The sequence below is a fragment of the Ahaetulla prasina genome, chromosome 8, assembly GCF_028640845.1.
Source record: "Ahaetulla prasina isolate Xishuangbanna chromosome 8, ASM2864084v1, whole genome shotgun sequence".
NCBI lineage: Eukaryota > Metazoa > Chordata > Lepidosauria > Squamata > Colubridae > Ahaetulla > Ahaetulla prasina.
This window is the reverse complement of record NC_080546.1, coordinates 70,072,403-70,084,779: the sequence shown is the minus strand read 5'-3', so window position 1 is coordinate 70,084,779 and position 12,377 is coordinate 70,072,403. Positions and strand designations below refer to the sequence as shown.

The 12,377-nt window shown below is 34.1% G+C and overlaps 1 protein-coding gene and 1 pseudogene across 1 annotated transcript in view; both read right to left on the bottom strand.

Annotated features, from left to right (window-relative positions):
- GRIA2 (glutamate ionotropic receptor AMPA type subunit 2) overlaps positions 1–12,377 on the bottom strand; it is a 95,441-nt gene that overhangs the window by 60,233 nt on the left and 22,831 nt on the right. The window lies entirely within an intron of this gene.
- Positions 34–104, bottom strand: LOC131203590 (U2 spliceosomal RNA; annotated as a pseudogene).

Below are 12,377 nucleotides of genomic sequence, written 5' to 3'. Positions count from 1 at the left end.
ATAACCTTCTTCCAAAAGCAGTCCACAACCTTGGTGGAGTGTCAAAAGAATTCAGATTCTCAACCATACTACACTTGATCTTAGCCAAAAGGCCGAGAAGCGATTAATATCTCAACCATTCTATTCAATACCCATAAAATATTTTTCCCAAAAATGTTTGTCTTACTTTCTCTACTCACTATCTTAATATATAGTGAGCCGCGATAGTGCAGTGGTTAGAATGCAGTACTACAGGCTACTTTTGCTGACTACCAGCTGCTTGCAATTTGGCACATCGAATCTCACCAGGCTTAAGGTTAACTCAGCCTTCCATGTTCCATCCTTCTGAGATCAGTAAAATGAGGACCCAGATTGTTGGGGGCAATATGCTGACTTAGAAAGTGCTGTAAAGCACTGTGATGTGGTGTATAAGTCTAAATGCTATTGCTATATTATTGAGCCATAGCAAACATTTTATTTTGTATTATTTTATATTTCTTGGAGACTTAATCTTATATACAAGTTACATTAAGCTATTTTAAATAAAATATGTGTCATCAGGGATCTGCTACATCTTCACTCATGAAGCTCACTCAGCAACTTTGAACTAATTATCATTTCTCAATCTCTTTCAAAAGATTGACCTTGGATGAATAAAATCAGAGGAAGGATGCTCTATATTCTGCTTTAATTTCATCTGATTAATAAATAATTTCCAAATGTTCCAAATGCTATGCATTGCCAATTATAGACTAGCTCTGTGCTGCTTTAAAATCCCTCTAGTATTATATCTAAACATTTATTAGGAAATTAAAAATCACAATAGCACTAAAATTATAAAAGCAGGAGGAAGATTATAGTTCCTATCTATTGTGTGCTAATCCTCTGTTTTAATATCAGTACTACCAAATTCAGTAGAAGCCGGTCGTTTTCTCTAGTCATGGAGCAGGATAGACAATCTCTTGAGCATAAATGTATGCTGTTTATTCTGTTTTTATTGCCATCTCAGACATAAAAATCTAAATAATGCTGATCAATAAAAAGGTAAAGGTTCCCCTTGCACATATGCACTAGTTGTTCCCGACTCTAGGGAACGGTGCTCATCTCTGTTTCAAAACTGAAAAGCCAGCGCTGTCCGAAGACGTCTCCGTGGTCATGTGGCCGGCATGACTCAATGCCAAAGGTGCACGGAACGCTGTTACCTTCCCACCAAAGGTAGTCCCTATTTTTCTACTTGCATTTTTTTACATGCTTTCAAACTGCTAGGTTGGCAGAAGCTGGAACAAGTTACGGGAGCTCACCCCATTATACAGGGATTCGAACCGCTGAACTGCCAACCTTTTGATCAACAAGATCAGCGTCCTAGCCACTGACCCTTCCATCTTTCTGGGTCACCTTGCTCAATGACTCTACAAGTTCAGTTTGTAACTTAGGTGTTAAGTGGTCCATGTTTTTATTTATTAAACAAATGAGTGTGAATGTAATTATAATCTATCATACTAGACCTGGCTTATTGTTTGCATCAGATAGTGGAATTTATTTTTAATTCAAAATCGAAATATTCTCAGGAATAATTTTCAAGAAACACAGTCAAATGGTGAATGGAGTTCACCCCAAATGTATTCATGACTCTTCTGTCCCTTTTCCTCTTCCTCTTTTCCTAACCACCCTACCATTTACAAGATCACCCTTGAAACTGTAGGCACCTAAATTTTGAACACCTTTACTTGCAAATTTAAATGGAATTTACTTTTAAGAACTGCTTTATAGAATTATAGTGTATGTAGCTACATAAGAAGTAGATCTTATTTAAACCAACTGGATACTCTTCCATGTAATATATTAAGAATGTCAATGTTACATTAAAAATTGCAAAGATATATCCACTGTTAATGTAACATACCATGAAATTGGAAAAGACACAAGGATTTCAGCTAAAATAATGATACTTAGGAACATACAAGGAGCAAATCTCATATTTCTCATATTATTGTACATTCATCAAAATAGCATGTGATTCTTAATAATAATAACAACAACAGTAACAGTCGGAAGGGACCTTGGAGATCATCTAGTCCAACCCTCTGCTCATGCAGGAGACCTATACTAGGGATTTGAACTACCCAAAATCATTTAATAAGGATGGGACAAGCAAAAGAAAGATTATTGAAAATTCTGTATTTTATATAATTGAAATAAGAATTACTCTGATTTTTCAATTTGTTTCAACTTGTATCTTTGTCAAATTGATTTTTTTAAAAAGCCTGTTCAAAACACATATATACAAGTTCATGCACATGTGTATGTCTACTAATGTATTCCAATAGTATACACCTTTCCTAATGCACACATTACACAGAAATTTATTTAGTAGGTATGTATTTTGACTAATCTCAAAGATTCTAAACAGCTTTGAAATACTGTATAACATAAACAATAATATAAACACCTTATCAATTGAAATTTCACAATTTTAAATGGCCTCAGTAAAAGGATATTTTATATTCTGCCCCAGACTATATCAAAATTAGAGTACTAACTCCAGTATCAATTCATATAATATTAATAATAGAGACATATCATATAAAAAGTAAAATATGATAATTAGATTTAATTAGTTTAACAATGATTTTCTTCTCAGTCCTTTGTGCTCTGGTATACTTATTCCAATATTTCACAAATGGAATTAGAAACACTTTGGCATGGTTGGAGGATAGAGTTAAAGAAACATAACCTGGCAGACATAATATAGCAAGAGACACCAAGGAAGAAATAAAGGACCTGAGAGCAGATGTTCAACATGGCAAAAACAAGGGAGGCATGGGATTCCAGACACAGAATACATAGTCTTTTATCATAAAATTATTTATGGCTGGAAGTTCCGGGGACTGTTGATTTAGAGCCAGATAAAAAATTTTTACACAACCTTAGTGAACCAAAAAGTCTAATACTTTAGGGACAGGATTCAGGATTGAATCTCTCAAAACAAAAAGATGTGACTAGTGGATGAATTGGAATAGCTAATTGACTGACTTAATTTTGGATCTGGTTAGGTTTGTTAATCCTAGAACTATTGATGGCCCAGGAAAAGTGCAAAAACTGCAGGGCTAGCCTAAGACCTGTCCAGAGGCAGAGTACCTGAATGGTTAAGGTACTGAATTTGGATTGGGGAGGCTTACAGTAAATTCACTCTGTCTTAGCCACAAAGGCTAACCGAGTGATTTTGGAGATCTCTCTGTCTGTGAGGCACCCTACCTTAGAGGACTGATGTTGTGGAGAAACATACCCCACACTCCTCAACCAACTGTGGAAAATTGGTATATAAATGGAATATATAAGTTAGATATAACAAATAAAATAATAACATAATGCCAAAGACTGAAGAAATTATCTTGCCAATTAAAGGGGAAAAGAAAACAAAATCCAACAAACATCGCTTTTCCTCTCTGACAGAAAAGACACAATAATAATAAATGATGTAAGATAATAACAAATTACTATCCTGCCCAAAGCAAACACCTTATTCCACCTCATGCTTCAGTGTATGTAATCCCAAGTACAATGCCACAGTCAAGCAACAGCTTTATATTTTGTTTTTAGATAACACAGCAGAAATGTAGACCGTACTAGTAGCATTGCCTAGCAACAAACTATAGCACTTCATTTCTCTGTCTGTTTTCCACTCAAAGAAATCATTATTTGAAATTCCAGTGAGAAGCATTTGCTTGTAGTATGCAATAGCTTTTCACAAACTCAATTTAGCATATTTCTCAAAGCATTTGCTTGATTTGTGTTGCTATTATAATTAATAGCATGCATCAATATATTTCAGTTTAAATTGATTTTCTATTGATATGTGTGTGTGTGTGTGTGTGTGTGTGTGTGTGTGTGTGTGTGTGTACATAATATATAAGTTATTTTCTATTGATACGTATTTAGATAAGTGAATATGACTCGGTAGTGCGTAACTATACCTATATATAAAAATCAAATGTTTCAATAACATAAATTCACATACATGAAACTGAAATATTATTTTTACAAATTTTAAATTAAACCCAAGGACAAACAATACAATGTATTGCCTAACAATTAAGACATTGATTATAACAATGTATAATTTAACATTTATTACACCCTCACATCCTGAATATTAATTGTTTCAGCTTCTACCCTCAAAATGACACTATAGAACAAAAGGACAAATGCACAGCAGAACAAAAGGACATTTTTTTCCCAAATGTCATCACTCTGCTTAACAACTAATTCCCACAACACTGTCAGATAAGTTACTAAGACTGTATTACTCTTATTCTGCTCTTTCTTACTATCTATCTCTTCCCACATATTACTATAACCATGTTACTTGTGTCTTTCAATTTATATTGTTTTTATTTGTTTCCTAGTACATTTGGATAGCTTATTAGTAACTCTGACTATCACTAAGTGCTGTATCTTTTTAATCTTGATGAATGTATTTTATTCTCCTTATGTACATTGAGAGCATATACACCAAAGACAAATTCCTTGCGTTTCCAATCACACTTGGTCAATAAAGAATTCTATTTCTATTCTATTAAAAATACCTAGAATGGAATTTAATAAATATTAAATAGCTAGCATAAAAATTGGGTTATTTTAATATTTGATCTTGGTTGTAATATGTGTCTTCAAAAACAACCGATGAAGGAAAAGTTATGTAGATCTTGAGTATGTCTTCCCCTAAAAGGTAAAATTCTCAGTGAATTTTAATACAAAATTTTTTAATGTTTCCCCCTACCACCCCACCAGAAAACATCTGTTTCCTGTTAACAGATCTGTCAACTTCTATTTTTCATTCATGAATGGGATATTGTCTAGCAAACTGAATGATTGAAAATTGATAAATAATTGTCACTTGGAATTTGTGATCTTGTGCACACCATATAAGATAAGTGATTGTTCAATTTAAGATTACTGCTTCTAAATACAAATATAGAGTAGTCCTATAATTATTTAATGTGGGACAATATTATTCCTTAACAACATGTAAGTATTCTACAAGGTGGAATCCAGACAATACAGGAGAAGGAGGGAGGGAGGAAGTGGGGGATGGAGACAGAGACAGAGAGAGACACAGAGAGAGGAGGAGGGGGGGATTTTGGAAGTTAGAAAAATGTATTTTGTGTTATAGAAAAAAGAATAATCTGAATCATTACCACTTTCTTAGCAAATCTACAACTCTTTTGATAGTTTATTGGACAAAGAAATTAACATATTGATGTGTTATAACATTTCTTAAGTGCAAAACTATTGCACTTGAAGGTGTGAATATCAGTGTATAAATGATGCTTTATTTCTTGTATTAAATCAAATAAAATCAAACTCAACTAACTCAATTAACTAACTCAAATTCAACTATAGGCAATAATCAGCAAGATAACAAAAAAGGAAAGAAAAAGGAACAATAAGCAAAAAGTGCTAAGACTTTAATTTTCATATCAAACCTAAAATACTTAGACTTAAAGACCAGACTAAAGGAAAATGTTAATACAGTAAAACAAAATTGATAAAATAAAAACAATACAAAAATAGAAATATAATAAAACAAAAGAGTAAAGAGACACCATAATGTAATTCTTCTAAGTTTAGGACACCTTATGTGTTCTTATAGAAATTGGTAGAGATAGAAATACACCTTTGTTGATGATGATGGGGTACTAATCTGTGAATTGAAAACAAAGCACTTCTCTGTAAAATATTGGTGTTTTGTTCAGGTGATTCAGATATATCTGCATGTAAACGGCAATAAAAAGGGTAACATCTTTATTAATTTATAAAGTACTTCTGGTATTAATTTTGAAAAGACGAATAAATAAACACAAATAAAAATAGAAATATGTCTACTTTCAGAGTCTGGTGGAAGTAAGAAATAATCTAAACAACGTTATTTTAGATGTTCAAATAGTAAAGTAATGTACGCATTTTCCTATTGTTCCTCTTCTGTGTAAGCATGGCATTGATTTCATGGGATATAATTGTTTACCCCTGCAGACGTAGTCATGACTTAAAATCAGTGATATTTAAATTAATGGTTTCTATTACGATATAGGATGGAGTCAATAGGTTGCTTTAATGCATATAGGAAAGTTTCATACCCAAACATGGATATTGCAAATAAGAATAACAATAATAGTAGTAGTATTTGGCACTCAACTCTATTTTCACAGGCAGCTATTGTATAACAGATTTACTATCTCACTTTTCAATATTTCAGTAATTGCATTTGCTCATTATATTTTTTTTCTGGATCCATCTGATTTATATAATTAAGTAGGCATTTTTCTAAATAAATGTATGGGTTTAGTCTTTGCTTCTATTTTTAAAGCATTTGTGTAAAAGTTTTGAAGTTTAACCATTAAATATTAAAGTTGAAACATTTTGCATTGTATTTTGATTATAATTTTTTTAAACCAGTGCCTTACCATTTTTGTTATATCTTTTAATGAAACCCATTTCCAAAGAAATAAAATGGGAATAATTTTTCCCCTTTGTATTTCTTTCTAAGGCGTCATCATTTTTATTTAAATATGTCTTTGTATTATGGTAGATTTTGTATTTGGTAGATACTATCAAATAGTACTTGTTTTTGAATTATAATTATGTTTTATATTTATTACTTATAAGTAAATATCTTTGGCTAATTATAAGCAATACAAAAACAACAAAATGCTAATTTTTTTAATTGAATTTGGATTACTTTTAGGATTGCTAATATAAGAAAATAACATCTCAGAGTTTTGAGACAAGCCAGCTGAAACACAAAACCCCCTTGTCCCTCCTGCATTGCTAGAAGTGCAGTGGATTCAGTACAAAACAAGCAGAGCCTGCAATTAAGTGGGACAAAAACCAGAACGGGTGTGCTTCTCTCCTTGGTTAGTTTCTATCCATTATATGTTGCCTTGCCTTTTGGTGGTTTGGAAAATAGTTTGACCCCCTCATCTTTGTAGGATCCCCTCAAATATTGGAAGACTGCTACCATGTCTCCTTCTTTTCTTTGGGCTAGACATTCCCAGTTCCTGTAACTGTTCTTCATATATTTTAGTCTCCAGCCCTCTAATCATTCTTGTTGAAGTTTCTTTATTCAAAGAGACAATGGCTTTGTAGCTTTGGAGACACAAAACAAAAGAGCATGTCCTTCTCCAGTGCCTGTACTGCAAAGATATTGACATATCACAATTATTATATAAATAACAGGGTGCATATGACAATTTTATGCCACACTATTGCTTTCAGATACCAACCCCATTGCAACATATAATGGTGCCAGAGTCTGTGGAATAGCAATCAAAATTCTAGAATGAGTATATGGTTTGATGTTTATCATGAACTATTGCATTGTTTGTGAGATGAAGCACCACAATCTCTGAAGGCAAACCATTTTACAGGTTAATTGTTCTCACTGTTGGGAAATTTCTCCTTAGTTCTAGGTTGCTTTTCACCTTGATTAGTTTCCATCCACTACTTCTTGTCTTGCCTTCTGGTGTTTTGTAAAATAGGTTGTCTGCTCTTCTTTGTGACAGTCCTTCAAATATTGCAACACTGTTATCATGTCACCTATAGTTCTTCTTTTCACTAGACTAGACATACCCAATTCCTGCAACTATTCTTCATAAATTTCAGCCCCCTAACCATCTTTGTTGCTCTTCTCTGTACTTTTTCTGAAGTCTCAATATATTTTTATATAGTGGTAACCAAAACTGGATGCAGTATTCCAAGTGTGGTTTTATCAAGGCATTATAAAGTGGTACTAACATTTCATGTGATCTTGAGTCTATCCCTCTGTTAAAGCAGCCTAGGATTGCATTGGCTTTTTTGGAGGCTGCAGCACATTGTTGCTCATATTTAAGTGATTGTCCACTAGGAGTCCAAGTTCCCTCTCACAGTTATTGTTATTGAGCCAGGTTTCACAAATATGTACCTGTACATTTGGTTTTTCTTGTCTAAGTGTAAAAACCTTACTTTTCTTTCCATGAAATTTCATTTTGGTAGATAGGACCCAGTGTTTAAGTCTGGATCTTGAGCATATCTTCTGGGGTATTAGCTATTTTTGCCAGCTTGGTGTTGTTTGCAAATTTGATGAGTTCTCCTTCAATTCCCTCATCTAAATCATTTTATGAAGATGCTGAAGAGCTTTCCTCCATGTAGATGTATTTCCATTAAATACTACATATTAAATGCAGTTTGTCATCCAGTTACATATCCATTGGGTGATCATGCTGTCTATCCCACATTTTTCTAACTACTAAAATCCAAGTATACTATTCACTGGTCCACTAATTTAGTCACTTTGTCAAAGAATGAAGTAGTATTTGTTTGGCATGATTTTAACAACCCATATTGGCTTCTGGTTATAACTTGGCTTGCTTCTAGGTTCACAGATTGGTTGTTTGATTATCTTTTTAGGATCTTTCCAAGTGTTAATGTCAGATTGATTGGTCTGTAGCTTCCTGGATCTGTTTTTCTCTCTTTTTTTGAAGATGAGAACAACATCAGCTCTTTTCCAGTTCTATGACAGTTCCCAATGCTCCAGGTAAGATATGGTTCAATGGTTATGAGATCATGTCTACCAGCTCCTTCAGAATTCTGGTATGTAATCCATCAGGTTCTGATGATTTGAATTTTTCAAGTTGCAAGGTGGCATTAGAAACACAGGGATTTGAAGACTTCTTAATTTTTTTAATTGTACAGGTTCTAATGATGCAGAATTGGGAAAGAAGTCCAGCTGAGTACCACAGAGAAATTATATTATTGGCTTGGTTTAAATAATTTGAAAACTGAGGTGATACATTGGTTACCTCTTATGAGTGAAAGTCATTCAGTGATATCACCTTGATTAGATCAGTAAGCTGATATTCTAGTAATGAGTATATTTATCATGATTATATAGTCATGAAAAATAGGAAAACATCTATAGTAAATAAATTAGCCATTATTTAATCATCAGCATCATTAGATTTGCTAGTAATTTATATCAGCTAAATCTTTGAGGAACACTTGGATGAACACAATTTTATCATATTTATCCAAAGGAAAGACGATTCTGAATTTAACATGATTAAAAGAAAGAACAGACAGAAAGTAGTAATGGAAACACAGGCAGAAATTAAGTGCATTTTCCAAGTTCTCCATGTAATCCATCTAGAACTGCTAATTCTAAGATACTCCAATTCTAGATTTACTCCTTGTCTAAATATTTTTCAAGAAACCATATTTCCAAAAAAGTCTGTGATAGCGCAAAGAAAAGTAAATTGAATTAAGAAGTATTGGTTAAAACTGCAATTTTTAAAAAAAAAATGGTTTATCCCTTTCCCCCATCCTAATTTCTCTATATTTATTACAAACACTTACTTAAGGTAAAGGTAAAGGTTCCCCACACACATATGTGCTAGTTGTTCCCAACTCTAGGGGTGGTGCTCATCTCCATTTCATAGCTGAAGAGCCAGCACTATCTGATGATTCCATGGTCATGTGATTTGCAAAACTAAACGCTGAAGGCACACGGAACGCTGTTACCTTCCCACCAAAGGTGGACCTTATTTTTCTACTTGCATTTTACATGCTCTCGAACTGCTAGGTTGGCAGAAGCCGGGGCAAGTAACGGGAACTCTGTTCCGTGGCACTAGGAATTTGAACTGCCAAACTGCCGACCTTTCTGATCGACAAGCTCAGCGTCTTAGCCATTGAGCCACCACATCCCCAATAACACTTACTCATACACAAAAACACATGTGCTCTTTCCAGAAAAAACAATACAAAGAAGAAAAATGAATATGGAGACTGAGCAAGAAGGAAGTGTAATTACACTTGAAAGAGAAAAAATAAGGGGAATGAAACTGAATGGAGAAAATAAAAAGTGAAGGGGTAATTCAATGCTACCAGATCTGGGCAGAAAAAACAGGATTACCAGAAAATGGTAGCAATAACAGTTTTCCACATCTCTAGTAATACATGCATACACTAAATGTGATGCTGCTAATTATCCCCCTCATATTTCACTAAATACGGCCAGGCTTTTCCCCAGGAAAGCATGCATAGGATTAAAATAACCACATACTGACTCTTCATTTCTTCTTTTTTAACCATGTATATATGGCCTCATGTAGTCATGAAGCCTGCTGCTGTTCTTCCATAAAATATTTTATATATTGTAATAGCTTTTTGTATTTCTGACAATTGACAATGTGATTTTTTTTCTTTTATATCATATATTTGAATTACCATCTCTCATCCAAAACTAGGACCTGCAGTACATTTTACATCACCCAGCTTTAAACTTGCTAGTCTCTGCCTTTGTTGCAACAGAATGGATCGTTCTGAATGTAGGCTCACCAAATTTGACCATGGCAAAGATCAGATGGCCATTAGATACCAAAGTGCTGAAAAGTTTTCTCGTTCTTTTTATTGCATTGGATGATAATCCAAATTAATCCGGCCCAGAAATGATAATCCCAGTGTGTGTCTAAAGTGACATACAAAACAGCCAATTATGCAGCTGAAGTTTTCAAGCCTTAAATTGAGAATTACAGCTTAATCTGCCATGAAAACCAACTCACTCTCAACCATTGATTAAGCATACTTTTGTTTCCTAAAAAGGACTCTATTTGATGATTCAACCAGAGGACCATGTTTTTTAAGGAAGGCATTTGGTCCTTTATCTAAGCAATTCAGCACTATTCTAGGGCTCTACAAAGAAAGAGAAACTTTTGCTTGGTCCATCAAAGAAGCAAGTATAGAGTTTACTTTATGTCTCATGCTGGGTTCCTCAAATCATCCAACTTGTTTGGAGTCATACACAGATTCAATTATATTGCTAAATATTTCTAAATAATTTTCTATGTTCAAGTTTCTATAATAATTGAATTATTCATATAGTATTATGCTTTATAGGATAATGGATGCTACTGGACCTGGACTTTGCACCAGAATCTTATCTATGCATACCACAAACTGCTGTAACCTGCTGTAGAAAATTTGAAGGCAGAAAAAGAAAAGTGGGAAGTTATACTGGATCTAGGCTTGTCTACTCAAAAGTAGAAAAATCCCTAGCATAAACTAGCTCTACAAATTGGGGCTGATCAGTGCAAGCTTGCCAAGACACAGAATAGATGTTTATTTATTTAAGAACTCTTCTGATTGTGGTATACTTCATTACTAACTCTCTGTGACAGCCCAACTATACATACTCCATATTTTGCTTCAAGCAAAAGAAGAGAATATGACTCTGTTTGGCATGTTTATTGTTTTATACTTTTTTCCCCTGTAAACTGCCCAGAGTCATTTATTCTGAGATGGGCGGTCCTATGAATTTGACAAACAAACAAGTATCCTTGGAAATATTAACTGTCCCCTGGATTTAGCAACATAAATTATCTTGCCGTTGAATCTGAGTTGCCAGTGAGAGTTTTGTACAAATGCAAATTTGTTTCCTAAAAAGTCTATGGCTTAGAATGATGAGTTCACTACTATTTCTAATTGTCAGCTTTGAATTCTTTCCATTTGATTTGGGTACCATTAGTCAAGACTCCTGTGAGTCCGTTGGACTGCAAGGCGAACAAACAAGTCAGTCCTAGAGGAGATCAACCCTGACTGCTCTTTAGAAGGCCAGATCCTGAAGATGAAACCTAATGAGAAGGAAAGACTCACTGGAGAAGAGCTTAATGCTTGGAAAGATTGAGGGCAAAAGAAGAACGGGACGACGGAGAATGAGGTGGCTGGAAGGAGTCACTGAACAGTAGGCATGAGCTTAAATGGACTCCAGAGGATGGTAGAGGATAGGAAGGCCTGGAGGAATGTTGTCCATGGGGTTGTGATGGGTCGGACACGACTTCGCAACGAACAACAACTAGCCAAGACATGCAATGTTGAACATCACCATTGACATGAACAATTCAAGATAACTAAATAAGCTTCCACCTTAACAGATCTAGCTTATATTTCAATTTTTCACTTTGGAAAAATAAAGAAAACTTAAATATTGCTATATAAGCAAAATATTCTTGCCCATCCTACAAAAAAGCTCACTAAAAGGTCACAAAAATTGGCCAGTCACTTGTGACTTCCATTGTATTATATAGTTTTCTATATTTTCTCTGGAATCATGCTTTGCTTGGTTTCATTTTAATCATTTTGTCCTGCCCAGTCTTTTTTAGAGTATGGATTTTAGCATACCACACAATTGCCCATTCTCAGTTTATGGAATAAGTAGGAACTTTTAACCAGACTATTCTATTTAACATTTACAATGTCCCACAGGAAGGTGGAATCCAGGATTAAAGACTGAGGTCTGCAAATATTTTTCTTTTATCTCATTCCTAAGGAGCTGTAAAAAAGAACAAAGCAATCCAGGTTTCTCAATG